Here is a 24,858-nt window from a genome sequence, read left to right as displayed (position 1 = left end):
GAAGGGGTTATCTGATTCCCTGGAGCTGGAGTTACAGGTGGTTACGAACCATCAAACATGGGTGCTGGGAATCAAAACCAAGTCCTCTGCATGGTGCTATGCCATCTCAATTAAAGTGTTCTCTTTTATGAGACTTGCCTTGGTCACGGTGCCTCTTCACAGCAATAAAACTCTAAGACACCTGGCATCTTGATTGGGCCAGAATCTGTTCATAAGGTCATCAGTCAGGTTGTTGGCTGAATTCATTTTTATCACTGCAAGATGACCAGCGGCCCCAGGATGTTTTCTGACTAGTGATGGTGCCGTAGTAAAGTCCTTGAAGTTGTCCATGTTCTAGGATTCTGCCCTCCTCTTCCTGCTGCGTGATCATCTCAAAAATGCTGCGAACATCACAAGGTCTCTAGCGGTAAATACAGAGCCTATGGAGAGTGATACAAAACAGGGATCGCATCATTATCCCTGCCACGCTCTTCCAGTGAGGGACCAATGAGCACTCTTCTGTGTGCTCAGAAGGAGCAGCTTCCACAGAGGTGGAGATGCTGGAGGCTGAGATCACTGTGAGCCGATTTTAGATTTCATCTCACACAGCAATTGGATCACACTGGAATTTTAGTTTACATTGGATGACCACTTTCTCTTTGGAACAGAGAAGGGGGAGGGGGAGGGGAAGTAGACAAGGGGGAGGGAAAGGGAGGGGGAGGGGAAGGGAGGGGGAGAGAGAGAACTTTTAGCTAGTAAATTTGTTCACAAATATCCATATTAGTTTTTTTCCTCCAACTTGTGGATTAAATTTTGCTTTGTCCATCTAAATGTGGACTCTAAATACACACTCCAGGATTCGTGTCCCAGGTAAATTCTACCTTTTATTTAGGTTTGATATTCTGCCATCTCGAGTATGTGTTATTTTTAATTGGACAATGAAGGCATAGACCGGAATCCTAGTCTGAGGTACCCCAGAAAATTTTAATACACAACCGAAATACACAGATGTCTCATCCAGCTGCCTGGAGCCATGACTCAGCTTTTCTTTCTTGCCTACTTCCTGTGGGCAGCAGGAAGCATCACTTTGTGTTCTAAGGCAGCATTAATTTCACCCCAGGACAGACAGCATTTCGAGCCAATGCTATGATCTTTGAGGTTTGTTTATCACTTCTCCTGACTTTATAGAGTGTTTGGAACCTTCCCCAGGAACATAGCACTACGTAACTATTAAACGTGACATGGCTGATAACGTCTGTGGAGTCAGAGTTTTTTTTTTTTTTTTTTTTTTATGGAATTTTTCTTATTGATCACAAGAAAACACGTTGAGCATCGCTCCATCAGTATCTGGAATTGAATGGGTCCCTCAGCTAGGCAAATACTGCATTTTTAGATGTATCATTCACTGCAGCAAATATTGTCACAGATGAGATAATGCAACCAATTGCAGCCAGGCACAGCAGAGAGAGTATATGACCTAACGTATACCAAGGAGATTTAAAAATTAATTGTTTGGGTGAGCTTCTGGATTCATTATTTCCCTAAATCCAGAAAGCACAAAAGCTTCTGTTACAGAATATTGTCTTTTACTTTGAATGAAATTTTAATCTTTTGATAACCCTATTAACAGAAACATGTGAGATGAAATTTGCATGACGGGAAATAAATTTCCAAATATAGCAACATATTCGTAGGAGAGTGATTGCATCCAACACAGAAAATGTCATAGTGATAACTCCACCTGGTGTGTCTTTGAGAAGTGCTTATAATGAGACTAGAGACAAATTCATTCAGACTTGACTTCCCTTGCAAGGAAGTGGGAAATATATGCCAAAATATTCAGAACTCTGAAAGGAACACCTGAAAATTATTTATAGTGAATAAAATTCAACTATCATGAGGAGTGAATTTTAATTTCTGCTGAACAGGAAAAATAATTATTCCTTAAATGTGGTTTTGTAAGTAAAAGCCACAGGTAATTGAATATTTATGCAACACACTGAAGGAGCACTGAGTGGTGATCAGGGTGTCTTGTGTTTATTAAAATTCAAGGAGTCTGTCTTTTTTTGGGGGGGGAAGGCATTCAAGACAGGGTTTCTCCGTGTAGCCTTGGCTGTCCTGGACTCACTTTGTAGAACAGGTTGACCTCAAGCTCACAGAAATCCACCTGTCTCTGCCTTCTGAGTGCTGGGATTAAAGGCTTGGGCTACCATGTCTGGTGAGGAGTTTTTGTTTTGTTTTGTTTTGTTTTGTTTTGTTGCGGGTTTTTGTTTGTTTGTTTTGAGACAGTGTTTCTCTGTGTAGTCCTGGCTGTCCTGCAACTGACTCTGTAGACCAGACTGGCCTTGAACTCACAGAGATCCACCTGCCTCTGCCTCTCAAGTGCTGAGATTAAAAATGTGAACCACCACTGCCCATCAAATGTATCTATTTTCAATTGCATCTTTTTTGTTGTTGTTGTTTTGGTTTTTTGAGACAGGGTTTCTCTGTGTAGCCTTGGCTGTCCTGGACTCACTTTGTAGACAAGGCTGGCCTCTAACTCACATTGACCCACCTGCTTCTGCCTCCCGAGTACTTTTTAATTTTTCAAGAAAAAAAATCCTTGGAAATAATTTTAAGAAGCATCTATCCTGTCTTATTATATATATATATATGTGCAATCCTAAAATTTTCCTTTGAAATAATCTTAAGATAGTAGTGAAGGAGAACGGATTTGAATTACCTAATAAAAGTCATACCTCTGGAGAGGAAGGTGAATTACAAATAACCAACTGTAAGACTCTCCTCTTAAAACAATGATAGCTTTTTACTAACTCCTTTGTGATGAATCAATAGGATATGAGCAGTGGGGAATTTGAATCCTCTCAGTTTTTAGTTAAAGGCAAACAAGTGTTGTAAAGCACCCATTGGATATGTATATTTTCATCTGTTATAATATACACACAAATAATATATACTATATATTCTGTAATTGTCTCAATGATCTTATGAGACAATGGTATTATTTTTATTTCTTTATTTTTCTTTCATACAATGTATGCTGACAGCAGTCTCCCCTCCCTCCACTCTTCCCTGTTCCTTCCACCTACCTGCTCCCCCAGACCCACTTTTCCCTTAAGAAAAGAACAGCCCTTCTAATGGTAGCAACTGGACATGGCATAGCAAGACGCAGTAAGTAAGAGTGGGCACACTTTATATCAAGGCCGGAGGAGACAGCTCAAGAGGAAAAGGGTCCTAAGAGCAGGCAAAAGCATCAGAGACAGCCTTCACTCCCAACTGTTAGGAGTCCCACAAAAACCCCAAACTAAACAACCACAATGTTTATACTGGGGACCTAACTCCGACCCACGCAGGCTCGGTGATTCCTGCTTCAGTCCCTGTGAGGCCCCATCAACTGTGAGGCCTCAGTTGATTCTGTGGGTCGGTTTCTACGTGGTGTCCATGACCCTTCTGGTTCCTACAATCCTCCCCCACGCTCTTCTTGGGGTTCCCTGGGCGCCACCTAAGGTTTGGCTGGGGGTCTCTGCATCTATCTGATCCCTTCAGCTGCTAGAGGAAGCGTCTCTGGTGATGATTGGGCTGCGCTTAGAAAGCTCGAGAGTAGACATGGAAATCAGTCCTTGGTGAGCCTGGTTCTGTGGCTAAGCAACATCTTCATGTTGTTGGAGTGTATCAGACAACAATACTGTCTGCCGTCTGTTCTCCTACTGTTACCGGAAGCCCCTGTGACTGGTTCAAACTCACAAATACAAACTCCAGTAGTGGTAATAGAGTACAGTAGGATAAACACATCCCTGTAAGGTTCTTTTCTTTTTTATTTTGTTCTGGTTTTTTTGTTTGTTTGGTTGGTTGGTTTTGGTTTTCTGAGACAGGGTTTCTCTGTGTTAGCCTTGGCCGTCCTGGACTCACTTTGTAGACCAGGCTGGCCTCGAACTCACAGCGACCCGCCTGCCTCTGCCTCCCGAGTGCTGGGATTAAAGGCGTGCGCCACCACGCCCGGATGCCTTATAGAGTTCTTGAGGCTGCGCTGTGACTGGCAGGAGATATCCGAACAACATTAACTAGCACTGGGAACTGCTTGGACAGTTCATCTCCAGTGCCCCTTCCCCCACCCTCCCTGCTCCCCTCACCTCTCTCCTGACATATTTCAACAGTCTGCACCAGCCACTGGCACAATGTCAATGCTCTACCAACACTTTTTGTTCTCCCTTTTATTATTTCTAAAACGACATCCCAAGTCTATCCAAGGGACAAAAGGGCATGTGAAGAAACGATCCCAGTGTGATCACTTAACTATTTTTAACCTGTTTTTAGGAGTTTGATTATAAATGTGCCAATGTGTAGCTTTGTGCATCTTTATGAATATGTGATATGCTATATGTGCTTTTTATTCACAGGGCTTCTTCATTCAGTGTATCGATGCTTCTTCCCCACTTCAGAGACTTCATGGCACTATTTCTCCAAGTACTGTAGGCACAGTGCCTTTCTTTCCTCTGTGGAGGAATTGCACATGTCATAAGTGTTCTGGTTTAGTCTCTTATTTTAAAAGATTCAGTCTTGCTGTATTGCCCAGGACAGCTTGGAATTCTCTGTGTGTCTCTAACTGGCCTCAAACATATGGTCTTCTCGCCTCAACTTCCCAGTGGCTGGGGTTATAGGCATGGAGTACCTTGCCCTGCTTCTCATAGTTCTTAGACTCCCCTATATCATCTCATCATCTCACATTATATTATATTGTCCCTTTTTGCTTTATTTTGGATACTAAAGTTTCTTTGAAAGTTTACCAGTCTTGTCTTTTGCTGCCTGTGTTATATTTTAACTAAATATACTAAAACTAAATCCAAATCAATTCAGCTTTATTGTACAATGTACACACCTTAATTTACCCACTTAATGTCAGTGCTACTGAAGAGAAAGCAATGGGGCAGGGTCTGAGGACTGTGCAAACTATGTTCCGAAGCATGCGTGGGAAGGACGGACAGTGGGTGGCATGGAGGGACCAGCAAAGGAACGCTGCCCTGGGCCCCACCGTGGTCTTGTGAATTTTTGGTGTGAAATACTTACTGACCCTCAAAGCTTTTCCTTTCCTGGCAAAGCTCTCTTAAGCCTCTAAATCTATCTCGACCTCTGCCTTTCGTTTCAACAAAAGATTCCCCCCCCCCAAATAGCTCTCTTCCAAAGATCCCAGATTACAAGCAAAACTGATCATCGATTTACATTAGTGTATGAATTGCTAGTTTGCTCCGGGCTGTGTAGAACGTTTAGGCAGACTGTGCCTAGAGAATGCAATGCCTTACCTCACATTTTCTCAAAGTAAGATTAACGGGCCTTTTTCTATATAAAAATGCTCAGTCCTGGGCTTCCCTCCAGGCCTACTGAATAAAGAGCTAAGAAAACGAGGCTTAGAAGCTTCATGATTCTCACTGATTCCTACAGTTATAAAACCAAAGCCTTAACTCATAAATCTTAAATGTCTGTTGGTAGGACTTCAAGTGCAAGTCAGATTGACACCAAGTAATTACAGAGGTCTCCAAGGGACTCAACCATGCCTTTATAACTGCACCTCAGTACCCCCCAACAATTTCAATTTCAAGCAAAAGTAAGCCAGTTTTAAGTAAATGAATATTTATACAGTATATGCACAAAGTCCAGCCTTATATCAGCTCCTTGGGGAGAGAGAGAAAAGCAAAGTGAAGATGGTCATTTTTATTTGAGAGGTAGGAAAAAATCTGCAGGACCAGACTTCTACTCTGAGCCAAAACAGATATGGAGGGTACTTTGGAAATGACTAATTTAAAATGACACAATGCATTTTGAGTTTCAGCCGGGTGCACTGGTGCAGTGAATGGAGACCTTCATTGCTTTGACTCTGAGTAGGGATGGACCAAGGCAGTTGGCATCTTTGAGCTCCCGAAAATTTTCTTATGCTGCTCTTTAATCTTAATAAGAATTACCTCCTCAGTCACAAACCCTTGCTTAGATTGCTCTGTCCTAGATGCATGTGGGGTATGTTTGTAAGATATTGGAAAGGCTTTACAAAGGCAAGATAATATATCGTCTAGATATGTCGGTCTTCCCCCACCCCAGCCCCGAGCCAGACTTAGCTATCAGTCTTTTCTGATGTCCTGCCTCTTGCTTCCTTTGTCTCAGCAAATTGTATCTTCAATTTCTGAATAGATAAACCCTTTGCACACATTGTTAATGAGAAAGCTACTGTTGCTGTAAATGCTATCATCATTTACTCATAACACTCACAGCTCATACAGTAAAATATAAACAGTGCAATCTGAAAAGGAAGATGTTAAACCTCTTAAGGGGAGAAATAGGATAATATATTTATGATTGCAGGAAGAGTTGAGAATTTCAGCTGGACACAGAATGCCTAACTGATAAAGAAATCGATGAAAAAAAATTGGATCACATCAAAATATGAACCCTCAATGCAATAAAACCTACCATGACTAAAGTTAAAGGCAATGAAAGAGTTGAAGAAACGTATTTTCAACACATAAAGGAAAGAAAGGTTGAACATCCGGAGCACAGAAACGACCACATAGAGTTTTACAAGGAAAAGAAATGAAACCCAGTGGAGAATATGTGAAGGCTATTAACAGGAGTACAGAGAACACAAAATAGGAACTGTCCATGAGCATATGAGAGAGTGCATTGATTCAATTGTATCAAGGGATTTGCAATCAAAACTAAGATTCATTTCACAGATTAGGAAAAGTGGAACGACCCAAATGATTAGACATGGTTCTGTAGTTGCCATCTATAGAGGCCAACCACAGTTAAATCGGGAGAAAAGAGCATATTCAATCATCATAGCTGGTGCACACTGCTTGCTGACTATGTGCCAGGCACAGTTCCAAATGCACCATAGATTTTGCTCCATTAATCATCAGAAGGCTATAAGATAGATGCGGTTATCTTCCCCCCCCCCCCCTTTCCATGTGACAGAGGAAGAAGAGGAGGCTTTGAGAGATTATTTGCCCAAGGTCACATGGCTAGTTTGTCAAAAGACAATGATTTAGACTATGAGCAGGCAGCAGATCTGCAGAGTGTGCACTTTAGAGCCACACTCAGCCATCAGAGAGCTCACAGTCTATGGAAGGCCCAGAAACCACACCCAAAGTCCCACCACTGAACAGGAGGGAAACTCAACAACCATTAGAAACCCTCCCTGGTTTGGGAACCTCTTGTGTCTGAGGTCCTTGAGAGATGGAAATGGCAGCTTCTAAAAACAATGGCTTCCAAGGACCATCTGCTTCTCTTAGGTTTTTAATTCATGACTGTGTTGGCAGAGCCTCTGGTGAGGAGGGAACCTAGCTTCTGAAGGAGAAGTCAAAATTGGAAATTTTTCCAGTGTGTAGTAAAGTGATGAAAAGCCAAAAGGAATGTCAAGTGGTTACCACATTGCCAATATTACATACTAAAAAGGGCATAGAGAGTCAAGAGCTCTTGCTGCTGGTATGGCTGTCATGGAGAGGATTTTAATAGCCCTACACAAATATAAAGGTATTTCTGAATAAACTCCATATCTTATGCACAAGGTGACTCAGAAAGGATAGTAACCATTGAAGCATTAAAAATGCCACACCACCACCATTATCACCACCATCACAGTCTTTCCCATAATGCTATAGGAAGTGACCCACTTTTCCATCACTAGTACAGTATATTATGTCAATAAATAAAACACTACATCTAATGAAAGACAGTGGTGTATGTATACATTTGGCAACATGCTTATTGTAACTGCAGGGTGTTCCTCCCATGTCCCAGTTCCTGGAAGAATGACTCTGAGGCTTTATTATTTGTGAAGAGATGCCTAAGCCATAACGTTTGGCTCATTCTCTGACTAGCTCATTACTCATATTATTGTGTTCTATGTGTGCCATATGGCTGGTTACCTCTCCTCAGTTTCCTAGTCCATCTTCCTCAGAGTCCTAGCACAAATCTCCCACCTCTCTTTTTCCCAGAGTCTATACTTTTCTGCTGAAACTCCCACTTCCTATTTCCTGCCATCAAGTTTTTTATTGACAGGTGATGCTTCCATACAGTACACAAGAGAGTCTCTCTATCATTTATTCTCAATCACATAATGAGGAAGAAAAATTTTGACTCCAGAAATGGTCATATGTACATTTGAGGATTCTTTCTAGCCATGGCAAATATGACATGTGTACAGTTATATAAAAAGCAATGTATTGGGGAAGTGCCTGACTAAATTATCATAGTTGAGAGGCCTCGGCACAAGTTGTCTTCAGGATGGGAGCCCTGGAATATGAGTGGTGTCCAACTTCCAAAAACTAGAGAAGCTGATGGCATAACTATTGGTCCAAGGACAAAAGCCTGAGAAATTAGAGAAGGATTCACTGGCATGTCTTAAGAATCCAAATAATTGAAGCTAACGAGCTGGCTCAGTGGCAAATGGTGCCTGCTACCAAGCTTGACAACCTGACTTGGTACCCACGTGGTGGTAGAAGAAAACTGGCTCCCACAAGTTGTCATCTGACATCCACACACTCCTCAAGGCATGCAGCCCCCATCATTAAGTTAAAATGTGATTTAGAAAAAGAATTATAAAAAACTGGGAAAGTGGGGGTGGCTGACATGCAAGGAAAGAGACCTATACTCCAGTTTCCAAGGATGAGTAACGGGAAATGGAGAAACCAACAGGACTTTGTATTTATTCTCTACAGGGAGCCAAGTTGTTGAATGGTGCTTGCCCACACTCAGGGTGGGTCTACTCAGATTCACATGCTAAGCTTCTGTGGAAAGCCTTTATAGGCATACCCAAGTGATGCTTTTTCAGGTGTGTAGACATTCCTTATCCCACTTAAGTTTACATCTAAAATTGCCATCATGGGCAGTATTTATGTATACTAAGAAGAAATAACATATCATGTAAGTGTACCGAGTATAAAAACATGTATCATATTTTTAAATCATCAATGTATACGATGTCTCTGTGAGAGAAGAGAAAATTAGGAATTACAACAAAAATATCAAGGTGTGAACAACATTTGTTGATTTTCATGGGAGTTGGTTAATTATTTTCTATACTTTAAATTTTTCATAGGAAAAGTAATGATGATTCAACTACTACTTTATTTGAGTTTTGCAGTCTGAGTAATTTAATCGGCTTTTCCAGGAATGTTTTATGGTGTTTCACAGGCTTCTCCTTTTGACAAATAAAGGGCACAATTTTACTAGCATGGAAGCCAATATAATTCACTTGATTAGTATTCTATTTTGAGGTCTATAGAGATTTGTATGTTTTCCAGGATATTTGCTACTAAAGGTTCAGATATAATCTTTCTGAGGGGTGTAATTTATAACTATCTCTTTTCATTTTTGAATAACTTGCCAAAAGTGATTTATCATTGCCTTCTATCTAATGAAGATAGACTCCATTGGGTAAAAAAAAAAAGGCTAAAATTATTTTTCTTTAATCTGTGGGAAGAAATCCCTTAGAATTATTTTCATTTCTGCTATAACAATACAGAAAGCAAACATCATTTCATTGATGGATCTATTTTAAGCATCAGAAAATTGAGAACACTTGCTTCTAAAGTATTCTCCCAGAATGCCCTTGAAACCACAGTGATGGACCTCAACAGTGTTGAGGTGAGCATGACCTTCCTGTGTACTGATCTTATTGATCAAGTCCTTTGAAGAATCTGATATTTCAGTAGAATCAACAGGCCACAACATTGAGGATGCTTGGTTCTTTCCTTCTAGCTTTGAGACAGACATTGTGCTATGTGTGCAGTCACTTGCTGTTCATTGGGAATGCTCACATTTATATCTGCCAGATCCAGCTCAGAGATTAACCTATTAATAGACTTCCAGAATCACAGAGATATGGGCCAAATTTAATCTTCTCGAGGGAGGCTCAGAACACCAAAGGAGTATCACCTGGGGTATTGGGAAGCGATTACTGGTCTCAGGGCTCAAATGTTCTGGAAGGACATCACACACTTTCATTACCTGCCTCATAGATATTTGTGGTGATTTTAAGCACAGCTTCAAATTCATATGAAAGGATCACATAAAAAAAATATGGAGGCCGAGTAATCTCCACTTCTGCAGGGGTCAGCTCTCAAAGGTCTTAAAAGGTAACAGTAAGAATAAAGTTAAACCCGAAAAGGCAAATACAGTGATGAGCTGGAAAGCAATGACTCAGAGCTGTACTCACGGAGTATTATAAAACTCACGGAGATTTTATAAGACCACAATAGACAGTTACCGTCTTGAGAAAGAATGAACAGTGGAAAGATTTAGACTCATCTTTGATGATATTTAAAAAAAACATTAAAGTGACAGACAATGACCACCATCCCATGCATGAGAGCAGTGACCTCCTTCAGATACCGCTTTGGGAGGTGGAGGGGTGACTAAGGGAGGGTTGTGCAGATGATGCAGACAGCTACAAGAACCTGCTCACTTTGTTTCAACCTGGCGACATTCTTCCTGCGTTTCATTTGTCTAGGACACTTCATACTCGTCTTTAAATGAGTGGTGAGTTTTGAAGTCCATGAAGACTGTGTCCTGCTCTGCATGTCAGACTTCCATAACTAGAGATATACACAAGACCAGAGAGCACTTCGGAGGGAAGGACTTAACAACTTCCAAGCCTCATGGCTCTGAGATAAATGTTCAATGGTCAGGAGAGGCTTAGGAAGGACGTGGGAGAGGAGGTGGGTGGTTCCTCAGATCACAAGACATAACAAAGGACGAACATACTCAGTGTTACACGTCAATAACGTGTTAGCCCTATATGACCATAGGGATCGATACACGCACAGCTCAGTAGAATCAGAGCAGGGCAGAACCATCCAGACATGCAATGGGGGATGTCTCCACAGTGTTCTTGTGGTAACTTGGCTCAGAGGACTCTCTGGCATGATGGTCATAGCAGGAATCCAAACAAAGTTGAACCACTGCAGTTTTGTAATAAACCCAAGTCTTTGTAAATGGCTCATTTTCCATCAGATCAGCACCTTCCTTTTTGAGGAGGCTGTGTAAGGTTGGCTAATCTGATCATTAACACAGCTCTTATGTCCTAGAAATGTGATTCTGACATCATCAACCTCAGTAATAAATTGGGGGATGGGAGATATCAAAGTCTAAGGGAAAATACTGACTTAGCCAAATGACTGTTCTAAGGGGCTATCAGATTATACAGCGTCAAACAAAATCTAGAAAACAAAAGGAATTGTTCATTAAAGTGGCTAAAATTAATACTAAAAGTTCACAGGTCTATAAAGCAATAGATTTATGTGAACTTCTAATGAATTTCTGCATATTCCAGTTGGTCTGAAGGATGTACTTTTGGGAACCATTGGATTAGACAAACAGAAGATAACTGACCATAAAATCTCAGAAACAACATGCAATAAAAACACATCTAGAATAATTCATACTCCCTCAATGAAATTGTAATCCTTTCCTTTTGCTGTCATTGGATCCTCTTGGTTGAGAAAAACACAAGGATCCTTATATCCCTAGCACAGACCTCCTCAACTCACACTTCTCATATTTGGCCAGGAAGTGGCACTATGGCAAATAGCCAATCAACTTATGTATATCATTGAAAGTCATACACATAAGATAACCAAACTGCTGTACCAACCAAGGACAATGCATGTAGTAAACCTAGACTCCATTCAGATCCAGCCAATGGACAGCGCATTCTCCATAGTTGTGTGGAGAGTGAGGACTGCCTCTGACATGAACTCTGGTGCCCCCCTATTTGACCACTTCCCCTTGGTGGGGAGGCCTGGTGTCACTCAGAAGAAGGGGAAGCAGGCTATCTGGATGAGACCTGATGGGCTGTGATCATCTGGTGGGGGAGGAGGTCTCCTCCTGTCACAGGTCTAGGGGAGGGGAATAGGGTGAAAGAGGGAGGGAGGGGGAACGGGAAGATACAAAGGAGGGGATAACAATCAGGTTGTAATCTGAATAATAAAATTTAATTTAAAAAGAGAATCTTTTCATTTAGAAAGTCGTAGAATATCCCATTTATGACTTGTTAAGATATAACAGAGATATTGGACCAGATAAACATCAGTAAATACCCACACTGAAGAAGGTGTTTCTGTAAGGCTGTCCTCACTTTTCACTCCCCACATTAGCGAGTCTCCAGAAGTCTCACTTTGCTAAGTAAGGTGTGTCACACAACTGGTTCACAGCGGGGGTTGATAAGTCTCCCATCACCTTAAATGATTATGAGGATAGAACATAGCAGATTTGATTGATTCCAAAATGTTTCTGTGAATGGTGGAGGGCTTGAGGGAATGCCACATCAGATGCTTTTGAACTTGCAGAAGATGTTGGTTTTGCACAATGACAGAGCATGTCCACCTTGCTGATACTCAGGTCCTAAGTCAGTTGAGTTTAGCTGACCACTGGGCCTCACTGACAAAAAGTAGGTCTTCCCCTTCTGGGTTACAAATCTAAAGAAGTTTGAATGAACAAGGACTAAGCCAAGTAGAGACTTAAAGAAGTTCTACAGCAGGCCTGCAGTAGAATTTTGTGATGAAGATGATAAGACAGGAGACCTGAGTCATCAGTGACTTATACAACAGATGCTTGTGTGCAGGCTCTTCTTTCTCTAGAAGCTAAAAGGAAAGAACCCAATGCTTCCTCCCAGGAAGGTAACTGTTTCAAATTTAAAAGGCTGAAGATACTGACTAAAGGGCTCTGTCAGCCTCTTGATGTCTCAACAGAATTCCCATTGTGCATCTTCATGCAAGATGGCTGTTCGTGTGTTCAGTAGTGGCACTCGGTTTAGCATGCACGCCAATCTTGCAAAAAATGACATGATTCATGACACTGCCTAATGTCATGGAATATAACATTCTCTCCCTGGTGGTAAGAAGAGCTGAGATCGAATCAACTGAAACACAAAAGTCCCCTTTCCCCAAGTGGATCTAGGGAGGGAGACTACAGCACTGGCCAGAGCCACAGAGGAGGTACACGGTGACAGAGGGCAAATGCCACTGCATTCCAGGAGTATCCAGAATGAAAAGTCATGGGTGAGAGCGAAAACCAAGAGTGGAGCTGGGAGGGCCCAATGGAAGCTGCTAAGGTGACAGGACAACAAAGATTTGTGTGTGAGAAGGAGAACAGGGGACAGTAGGCTACGATCTGGATGGATTCCAACGTCAAAATAACCATGGCCAATTGTATAAGCTTTTAGCGTATTCTAACTTGAGGAGCTAAGATCCCTGTAAAAAGGACAGGATAAAGAAAAAAAAATTTTTTTTCTGTAAACATACGCTAGGCATAAAATCAAAGAGAAGTAAAGTTACAGAAAGGAAAGTGATGTTTAGTTGTTGCCTTGAGAAGCAGCGTGGCAGCACATTTGTTACATTATTATGTGCCTAGATTGCATGATGTAGCTCATCCGGCCCCCTCAGCAGTATTGAAGCTTACCGTGACTCTACATATCTCTGGGACTATATTTTTGCATTAGTTTGTGTAACATTAGTTATGGTCAAATAAACTTTAAAAAATGCAAAAATGATTGAGTGTAGGGGTGCTCACCTGAACTGTTGCGCTCAGGAGCTAAAGCCTAGAGGACCTGTTAATTCAAATCCAGCCCGGACTAAATATTCAGTTTCAGGTCAGCCTGAGCTCCAGCGTAAAACCTTATCATATAGCACACAAACACACACACACACACACACACACACACACACACACACACACACACACTTGCTAAAATGAAAAGTGATTTAAATGCAATAGAGGTTTTATTTTTCCTCCTCATTCATGTATAAATCCAAGGCATGGATACTGATCAGCAGGCCGCACTTCCTGCCCCTTGCTCCCAACATTCTCCGAGCCTTTATCTTAACCTGCTACATCTGGGCAACAACATGGGGAGAGAAGACACGCCTTCTTCTTAAAGCCCCAGCATGGATAGGACAACTGCAACATTCACAGGCATTCCTTTGGCCACAAGGAGGAGTCCCACGGCTTTAATGGGACAGGGTGAAGGATGGGTGGGGGCTGGAGAGGGGTGGGAGGGGGAGCACAAGCCTTTGTCTGCAGTCTGCTGTTCCAGTATTAAGTATTTGTTTTACTTCCCCTCCACACACGCAGTACACTTAGTTTCCTCTATAGCAGTGTTCTCAACCTTCCTAAAGCTGCTTCGACCCTTTCATACAGTTCTCCATTCTGGGGTGACCTCCAGCCACAAAATTATTTTTGTTGCTACTTCGTAACTGTAATTTTGCTACTGTTATGAATTGTAACGAAAATGTCTGATATTTCCAATTGTCTCGGGTGTAGGCTTCAAACTTTTCCAAACCTACTTTATTTGGCGTTCTTTAAATGCTTACACCTCCCTTCCAACCCACCTACCCTAGATAGGAGAGAGAAGAGGTTAATGGGAACAGGAGAAGTAGACCTTTTTGGACTTAGTTCCTGAGAGTGATTGCCTTGGCATAGTCAGCAGGATTTCAGCAGACCAGCAATTCCATCAAAGTTGCTGCTGAAACCTGGAACAGCAGCTGGAACCTGGAGTCCCGAAGCATTCTCTGGACCAGTTCTCTCTAGGAGCATCTTGAAGTGGAGCGATGAACAGCCAAACAATACCAAGACCCCAAAAGCCCCCCCTACACTTGTTTTGGGCTCATATAATATACATATGTATATATACATGTGTGTATACGTATGTGTGTGTGTGTGTGTGTGTGTGTGTGTGTGTGTGTATCCTCCCAGAGTCTGTACTAAGACGTGTTCAGCTGGCAAAATCCAAGCCCCCGCACAAAATGGTTCATCATCTAGTGGGTAAACATCACCTGTTCTCTCACAAGTCTGTTCCCCATCCCACACTTGGGATCAAAACAAAAACATGTTTATATGCACTACACTAGTGTGACCCTTGTGAAGAGATCATTCAACTCCCAGGAGTTGCAGTCCACAGGTTGAGAACTGCTGCTCTCTGGATCAAGTATAGGCATCAGTCACTTTCTGCAACAAGCTCAGACATCACGGTGTCTTGGGGATGTAGTCCCCTATGTACCGGGTCTACCTGCTCTTCTCTTGGCCTGGCAGTGATACACTGAGAAAGAGATCATGGCGTGATTAATCAAAGACAGGATGCACACAGTGAGATCCTGATCGGGATAATCAAAAAACCAGGAAGCACACAGCAGACACAGGACAACAGTATGAAATTCTACTAGCACAGCACTGACAAAGCTGATATTTGGAGGGTTATGGGAGTTCCTTCCTTAGACCCTGTGTTTGCCTTCAGGAGGGTCTCCTTTGTTCGAGTCTGGTTCCCTCTTCCAGAAAGCCTTCTGGGAATATTCTTGGGGAACTGGAATCATTGGGTTCTGTCCAGTTTCCACAACTCTGACATTTAAAAAAAAAAAAAGGTCTTCAATGACGGATGTAGAATCAGAGATATAATTTCTTCACATTCTCAGCTATTGCTGCTTGCTGCCTAACGAGCAATCCCCCGAATCTCAGTGATTTACATTGAGAAAGGTTTATTTCTTGTTCACATTAAATACCACTTTGTCTTTTATGACGTCTCTCTTCTGAGGTAATGCTTTGTTGACTAACTCCTGCTCCCACATTGGCTCATCAGAGCCACGTGGCTGCTGAAGTCTGTGTAGGATGGGTTGGGATTCGTTCTCCAACCTCACTGTGCAAAGTCTCCTGTTGTGGGGCACAGTGATAAAGCCAGGGGCAGGTGTGTATAATCTGTCCACAGGGGTGAGATGACACCTCTTCTTGCCAATACAGAGCCCTCGGAAACTTAGTGAGCATTGATCTATTTGCTTGCACTATGATATATGGGAGAGTAAGACAAAGTCCTTTCCAAGACACAGCCCTCTGGTCCAGGTCTTTTGTCGCTTTCTTTCCCATAGGGCAGTCCTTTTCAGCTTGAGATCCATTACGGCTACCAGCCTGGTGAAAGGGCAGGGTCCTCAGGTGTTCCTTCCATAGAAGGATGACTCACTTTATTCCCCTGGAAGCCTTCCTGGACACTCAGGGCTATTGCAATCTTTGATTTTATTTTTTTGTTTCACATCCAGATGCAGTCTTCAGCATTGGCAAGTCCTGCCCCTCTGGACTCTTTCCAATGTCTTTTTCTTTTCTTTTCTTTCTTTTCTTTCTTTTTTTTTTTTTTTTTTTTTTTTTTTTTTTTTTTTTTTTTTTTTTTTTTTTTTTTTTTTGCCTAATCAGTCTTTGGCTGAACTCATCATTTTCTTGTGAAGTCTTACTAAATGAAGCCACCAAGCAACTGGAAGCATTTGGTTTAGGATTCTAGCTCTTTCTATTCTCCCTTCCTCCTTGTCTGTCCACAGGCCTCCCAGGCAAATCAACTGCAAGCCCAGCAAGCAAGACAGGGAGAAGTGTCTTGTGTGGACCCCTTTCCCTGGCTCACAGAGCATCTTTAAGTTATGCTCCATAGTAGGAGCCAACAGAAATGGTTAACCTTCAAGATCAACACAACTGGATGTAGAATCACTCATAAACCCACTTCTGGACATTATGTGTGATGGTAGTGTGTGTGAGTGTGTGTATGCGATGACTGTGTGTGTAAGTGTGTGTATGTGTGTATGTGTGTGATGGTTGGCTGTGTATGTGATAGCTGAATTGTGTGAGTGTGTATGTTATAGCTGTGTGTGCGTGTGTGTGTGTGTGAGTGTGTGTGATGGCTATGTGTGTGTGGTGGCTGTGTGTGTGATGGCTATCTATGTATGAGTGTGTGCTGACTGTGTGGGTGTGCATATATGTGCACACACACACACACACACATGCACGTGAGCATGTTGTATGCATACCATGGGTGAACTCATTTCATGGTAATAACTAGTACAATAGTGTAACAGACCTATTATTATATACAAAATGTAAATGATTTGATGATTTGTCTGGGTTTTTATAGAAAAATTGTATACACTCACTTCTGATCCTAGTTATTACATTTTAAGTCTGCACGGGAAAATGGAGAAAAAGATGGTGAAGCAGGCCCAGAGCCCTGGTCTCAAAGTACCCTGTAGACTCATGGTCACAACCCACTCATATGACTTCATCTGTAAGGTGGAGTGAGAAGTGTAGTTCATGGCTAAGCAGCTATGCTGCCACTTAGGGGTCAGGACTTTTATAGGACAGATGGTCATCTCCGATGCAATGCTCATTTTGTGGATTTATTTCCTAGAAAGGTTATTTATGTTTGTAACTTGACAAAGTGAAAGAACCTACAAAGCCACTTAACAATTTGGCCTCTAGGATCAGAAAGCTCTAGGTCAGTAAAGTTCAATAGAAGTTATCCTTTTGTAGCATTCTTCCCCCCCCCCCCATCTTTACTGTTTGCCTTCAGCTGTTAAAGGTGGTGGAGGCAGAGAGTGAGGCAAGGCCCCCAGCTGCTGAGGTGCTTGTGGAGAAAGCACGCATGCCTCAAGGGCTTTGCCTGACACCAGTTGAGTGTGCTTGGAAGCCAGAAGAGAGTGCTGTGCCCCCTGGAACTGGAGTTACACAGACATGACCCGCCACATGGAAACCAAACCAAGTCCTCTACAGGAGCAGCCAGTGCTCTTATAACCATTGAGCCATCTCTCCAGCCCCGTGATTTTTGTTGTTTGGGGGATTTGTTTGTTGGTTTAATTAAAATAGTAGAAATTGATGCCTTATTCTAGAAAAAAGTGTTGTCATTCAGCTTTCATTGGGTGGCCTGGGTTCCATGTCAGGCTGGTTGGTACAGGTGCTGCTTGCTTCTGAAGTCCAGTTTCTCACTCGGGAGGCTCAGATCCATCAGGGTCAGGCCTGAGGCCCAAGCATTAGGCCAAGTTCCTGGTTTCACTGCGGGAGGTGGAAATGAGTTTCCACTGGGTGTTACAGTTCAGCTCTTTTAGAATGAGATGGCTGGAATCAGGTGGCAGTAGAGACTCGGGAGCTCCACAAGCCAATGATGGTACCAACGTGTTACAACCCTTTGTGTAGCTGCTGTGCTAAGCAGGCCAGAGGAAGTGGGTGGTTATCTGAAACAGACGGGCAGGCAGGTCAGGTGGGTGCTTCACTGGTGGTCAGCACTGAGCTGGCAGTGATGACGCAGGTTTCCCAGCTGCCATGGCTGATCTGCCATCGCTGCCTGACAACCAAGCATTGAGCAGCACTTCTCCCCCAGAATTAAAGGTGTCTCAGACGGTCATGGAGGAATGGCGAGCACCCGACCAAGCATGCCAGCTAGTTTTTATTTATAAACCTTGGGCAGTGGGGAGGGGTTTGTGGGTGAGTGTGTCTCATTCATTGGGGCTAAGGATGCCAGGATACTTAGAAGGGACCCAGCCTGTAATCTTCCCCGAGGACTATGTGACACTCCTTAGATAATATGTGGGTCCCAGATCGGGGAAGAGAGAACCCCGCTGAGAAAGCGAGTCTGTCATAATTGACCGAGCTCAGTTGGATATCTGGATATGTCAGACTTTACCCTCTCCAGTAGTGCCCCACATTTGACTGCCCCAAATCTTCTGGAAATTTTATTCATCTCTTTCCCTTCCCTAGGCACTAAGTCAATTTTTTTTTTAAAATGAATCAGCAGAGCTCTTGACAGACCCGGGTATGTTCTACAGAATTTCTGTAGGCCAAAGACTTTTAACTTCACTTAAAAAAAATTCTTTTTACTGATAAACTTAAAAAATAATGTAATGTCCTGTCTTATCAAAATTAGGACCTTTTAATAGATTAATTAATGTCTTGTAATTATAACACCTGAGACTGTGTTTATGTGTGGCCTTGCTTGCATCAAATGGCACTGTGACAGTTTCAATGTCGTGAGAGAAATGTGGGAAACTGGTCATGACAAGGACTCTGATGGCACCAACATGCAGAATTAAAACCGTAGAAAGACAAAGCCAGCAAATCTGCATGGTGGGGGGGTGAGCTGCTGCAGAGACTGATGCATCAACCAAGGACAATGCATGGCAGGAACCTAGACACCCTGTTCAGATGTAGCCGATGGGCAGCCCAGTCAGCATGTGGGTCTCCCAGTAAGGGGAGCAGGGGCTATCTCTGACATGGACTCTGGTGCCCACTAATTGATCAATCTCTCTTTCAGGGTGGCCTTGCCAGGCCACAGAGGAAGACGATGCAGGCAGTCCTAATGAGGGATCAGACAGTAGAAGAGGAGGGCTCCCCCTTTCAGAGGACTGGGGGAAGGGGATGGGAGGAAGAGGGAGGGAGGGTGGGAACAGGAGGAAACAAGGGAGGGGACTAAAATCGGGGTGCAATGCGAATAAATTATTAAAAAATACAAATAAGATAAACTGTAGGAAGAAGTCTACTAAGTTATCTAGTATGTTTGTTCTCCACGTTGCTGTGCTGCTTGGCCTCTAAGCATGAGTAACCAATTGACAGACAAACACGAAGTATTCACTGCTTTCATAGTTGGACTAAATAACCCCAGTCATACTTTTTAAATGCCATAATGTTCAAACAAAATTTACATAGTTGGAGCTTCGTGGGATTGTTCTAGGATCATTATTCACTCCGTTGACTTTATTGGGAAGCTGCTTCCTGAAGTAGGCAAAGGACCCCGCTTGAGTGAACATTCTTCTTGTTGTTGTTGTTACTCTCAAAGTCACACTACACAATGGATGATGTATAGACCCGAGGCTGCACCAGTGTATTAACCCCTCAGTCAGCAACAGCGCTCTTGTAAAACAATCCCATGCCTATGCTTTAAATTAGTGCTGTTAATTTGAATTTTAATGGTTTTGCCTTTCTGTTGGTGTTTAATTTCTGAATTGCCTTGGCTTTGTAGTTTGATAAGAACTGTGAACACACATTCTTTTTTAATTCACATGAAAAATGTACTTGTTTTATAGTATAGCAGATTAATGTAATAGGACAAGCAGGAAAGGGGACCACTGTGAGGCGGCTCTTCCCTTTAAAGGAAGAGTGTACATTATTCAAGTTTAAGAGAGCTCCTTCAGTGAGCACTGCTCTCAGGAGCTCAACAGCCCCAGACTTTTAAAGAGGAAAGACTTTGAGTGAAAACTTGATGTGGAAAATGAGGAGAGTCAGCAGGACGACACCATCGTGGATATTAGTGAGAACACCACACCATTCATTTAACAGAATCTTCCTGGCTATCTCAACGATTAAAGGTCATCCTAGAAGGTCTCTGACTGCATAAGGCTTTACTTGAAAGAAAATTTATTGAGAACTTTTTCTAGGGTTAAGGAAATGCCTCAGTGGTTAAGCCATTGCCACATAAGTGGGACAATAGTCCAAATCTCTAGAACCCATGTAAATTCCTGCTGATCGCTCATCTGTAATTTCAGCCTTGGACGGCAGACCCAAGGCATCCCTGGAGGAAGCTGACTACTGTAGCTACTGCTATCTGCCAGCTCTGTGGTGTGATTAAGAGAGCCTGCATTGCCAGGCCATGGTAGCACACTCGGGAGGCAGAAGCAGGCATATCTCTGTGAGCTGAAGCCAGCCTGATGATCTACAGAGTGAGTTCCAGGACAGCCAGGAAAGATCCAGAACTACACATGGCCCTGTCTTGAAAAATGAGAAAGAGAGAGGCGGGGGGTGGGGGCGGGGGAGAGCTAGCTATTGAGAAAGATTCCTGATATCAATATCTATCTTCTGTTTCCACATGCACATTTCTCACACACACACACACACACACACACAACACACACACACACACACACACACACACAGTGCCCACTTACATGCGTATCACCTACCCAAGCATAGGAAAAGGAGAAAATTAACATTAAGTATTTTTCTATCTCAAGCTCTTAAAAAGCTACACAGCCCTGACCCCCAAGCCCTATGGTCCTTTTCTTAGCCACTGTTCTATTGCTGTGCAGAGACGCCATGACCGAGGCACTGTATAACAGGGAGCTTACTTACAGTTTCAGCGGGCGAGTCCATGATGATCATGGCAGCAGACGGGTGCTTATGTACAGCAGATGTGGCTTGGAGCTTACATCTGGCTCACAAGATGGAGGCAGAGAGTGAAACTGGGCCTGATATGAGCCCCTGAAACCTCAAAACCCACCCCCAGGGACAGCACTCATCCAACAAGGACACACTTCTTAAGGCTTCCTAAACATTCCGCCAACTAGGAACCAAACATGCAAGCGTATGAGCCAATGAGGACCATTCTCATCCAAACCACCACAGTTCTCTACAGCACGCAGCCATGCTGGTGAGGTGTATGTTTGTTTTGTGGCGTGTGCCACCACGCCCATCCCACACAGCCATTCTTGATCCTCAGTCTCCAATCTCTGGGCCTGGGACATCACTGCTTCAGAACACACAGGGGCTTGTAAATTAGTGACCACACACAAGACGTCCTTTTTATAATTGGGACTGGGTGTTCAGTAAGAGAAGTAAAAATAAGCTAGAACCGAGAGAATAAGCACGGTACACAATAGCATAATTAAATGTTCCTATTTAATACAAACAAATGTGCTTAATCCCCCTATAATTCCGTGTACCATTGCTAAAGTGTGGGCCCTCCGCCTGAGTATAAGTCACACTCAGTTTCAAGTTGTTGCAAGCGGAGCAGAATCTCATGGCGTTTTCCAGTGCTGCATGCAGACTCCTGTCTGGTTTCTGTGCTCAATTTATCTGTTTGTTTGTTTGTGTATTCTCCCTCCCCCCTCTCCTCCTTCCCTTCCTCCTGTCTTCCTTCCTTCCTTCCTTCCTTCCTTCCTTCCTTCCTTCCTTTCTTTCTTTCTCTCCTTTATGACAGTAATATCACTTCTACCCAGTGCAGCAGTTTTTAGTAGCTTGGGTTTTATTAGTAATTTCTAAACTATTCCATCTTTTCATAAAGTGGCTCTTTTAGCACCTATAGTCTGTCAGTTTCTATAATATTTGAAGTGTGTAATTGTGGTAGCAAGGACATTCATATCAGAGTTGGGAGACAGCCTAGCTGGTTCTCACTAAGCAAAAAGTTCCACTGGTGTGAGGTGTCCAGGGGTGTATTGAGGAGTTAGAACCCTTAGTCAGCACACACCACAAACAACAACCAGCATGTTTTACAGAAGGAATATCAGGGTTGTACTTTGTCAACATGCTAAACAAACTTTGCTAGAAAGACAAATAAATTCCTACTGTGCAATGTAATAAATGCAAAATCAATGAGAAGTGCCATGGAAGCCTCAAGGACAAAGTGACATCGGGCAGTAGCAGTGCACACCTTTAATCCCTGTATTAGGAAGGCAGAGGCAGTCTGATCTCTGTGAGTTCGAGGCCAGCCTGGTCTACATAGGTAATTCCAGGACAGACAAGATTACACACACACATACACACAAACACACACATACACACATACTCACACACAAACACACACTTGTCTCAAAAATTCAAAAATAAATTAATAAATAACTGACTGCGGGGCCTGGAGAGATGGCTCAGTGGTTAAGAAAGCACACTGCTCTTACAAAAGAGTCTGACTCACAGCACCCACTTTGAGTGCCTCACAACCACCTCAAACTGCCTCAGGGAATCTGGCACCTCTGACCTCCACAGGTCTCTGCACTCACGTGTACACATCCACATAGCCATACACCCAATTAAAATTTGCATGTCTGAAAAGGGTGGTGAGTTTGTAGATTCTTGATCTCTGCATATGTATTACGCAAAACACAGGCACCAAAAATAAATTTAATTCTTTTACCTTCAATGATAAAATAGTGGGGCATTTCCACACAGAGGGCTAGTGTGGACTTGCATTTTTCCTCTTGGCCTGAGGAGTGGCTAATATTGCTCTTGCTTTGAACACCCACTCATTGCTATGTCCGTTGTTATTTTTGCATGATTTGATGCCTCGTATTGTACAGAGTTAGAATTTTCAGCGGAAGGGAATCTTCATATCTCAATTTACTTGATTTTTTTCCCCCTAAAAGGATATGCACAGACTGCCCTTGACCTCCCTACCTGATCCAGGCTAGCCTCAGATTCATGGTCCTCTTGCCTCAGCTTTCCAAGAGCTGGGATTACAGAGATGGAATGCCACACCCAGATAGTTTTGGAGTCTCACTGAAAGGGTAGATTCTCGGTTGGAAGATACATGAGTCCAGCAATGGGCTTCTAGAGCTTGCACGAACACAGCTACTTTCCTTCCACCCATCATCCTTGGTTACATCTGGCCTCATCATCACTGTGATCTCTTTTCTCTTCAGTACCAGATTCCATCTCCTTTCCCAGAACACCCAGAGCATGGCAGTGTTTAAGGATAGATACTCTCGCCGAAGCCGCACACTGCCCCATCTGTGAAGTGCCTCAAACAGACTACAGGTCTCCTCATAGTGAACTGTACTATCGGTGTCTTCTTTCTGATAGTGACGCATCTCTCCCACAAATGTAGATAACTGCTCCTTGAATTGACCTGAGGCAACCAGCAGGTTGGAGGCTCCCTGAAGGGCATAGGTGTATCTAAGCTACTGACTCGACTTTCCTGAGCAATAGTTAAGTTTTATTCTCCAGTCATGCCCTAAGACACAGGCATGATAGTATCACCTTTTACCCTAGCTATTACACCTAACCCAACAGTTCTATCTGAAGGCTCCCTACTACTTATTTTTGTTATCACTGGGTCAAAACAGCTAACAGAAGCATCCTCTGAGGAGATTATAATTTGTCTCTGGAGCAATTGAGGCACTCATCCTGTGGGAGGGGGTGACATACTTAAGGAAGAAAACTGATGTGCAGACTACAGAGAGGCCTGTGTCCACTGTCAAGTCACTCTCGATACTGCTGGGGATGGGTCTTCCCTGACTGGGAGGACTTATTGGTGACTTAGCGTGCTGAAGAGGCGTGACCTGCAGGTGAACACAGAACATGATGGCAGGAAGTGCTGGTGAAGGGGCCTCTTTCAGCTTTGACAGGAACTTTGATGTCACCCTAACAAGTTCCTGTATTCTCAAATATTTGAAAATATGCAGACCCATCAGTTTACCACCTCACGTCCCATTGGCTCATCAGCTTTTTCTTTAGGTTCAGGAGCGTGTCATGAAAACTGTTCCTTTATTTGCAAACTCTCTTCAAGTTCTTTTGGAAGTGGAAACACAGCACCACTACCATCATCGTTGTCATCATCACCATCACCATCATCACCACCACCATCACCGTCATCACAACCACCACCACCACCATCATCACCACCATCACCGTCATCACAACCACCGCCATCATCATCCATCCTGAACCCCAAATCCCTGTCGACAGTTGTCGGGGAACCAATCTTTGCACTTCAATCCTGCTCCGCAGACCACATGTAACCAGTTCGTTTATGCTGTATTCTGTGAACTCGGGCATATGTCCTTCAGAATAATCTAATCGGGAGTGGTATCCGATGGCGTAGCGCTGCAGTCAGAATAGTTAGCAGATGGACAGGTTTGGGGAGTGTGAGGGTCCATATGATTATAACCAGCAATACGCAGCCCAGCACCATATGGTCTCGGGCCATACCGTTGTGCTGGGATCTGGGTCTTGTTTCTAATTAGAGATACAAGATGAGACGCAGGAAGTGGTCTGTTAAAGAAAAAAAAAATGTGGAATCCAAACACTCCTGGAGCATAAAATTAACTAACAGCCCAGCAGTGGCAGACAGCCCCTCCATTGAGATGCCCATGGAGATGTTAATGTCAAGCGTTTTCCTGTGGGCTGAAAGTTCTGTCTCTTCCCTTTGGTCCGACAAAAGCTGCATGGGTTTTTTATTTTTTCGGATTCAGTTTGAGTCTAGCTGCACCTTGTTGAAGGGCAAATTTGGCTCCGTGAATCCCACCCAACAGTGACATCATGGCCAGAGTGGCTGTGGAACAGATCTGATACGGACCTAGCTAGGAGCCTCCTGCAAAGGTTTAAGTCAGTGGG

General features: G+C 43.1%; 1 pseudogene; it reads right to left on the bottom strand.

The window, feature by feature from the left end:
* Positions 1-220: 220 nt before the first annotated feature.
* LOC127210772 (proteasome subunit alpha type-1-like) lies at positions 221-24,782 on the bottom strand (annotated as a pseudogene).
* Between the last annotated feature and the right edge of the window lie 76 nt (positions 24,783-24,858).

The sequence above is a fragment of the Acomys russatus genome, chromosome 28 (assembly GCF_903995435.1).
Source record: "Acomys russatus chromosome 28, mAcoRus1.1, whole genome shotgun sequence".
Taxonomy (NCBI): Eukaryota; Metazoa; Chordata; class Mammalia; order Rodentia; family Muridae; genus Acomys; species Acomys russatus.
This window is presented reverse-complemented; position numbering and strand designations above follow the sequence as displayed.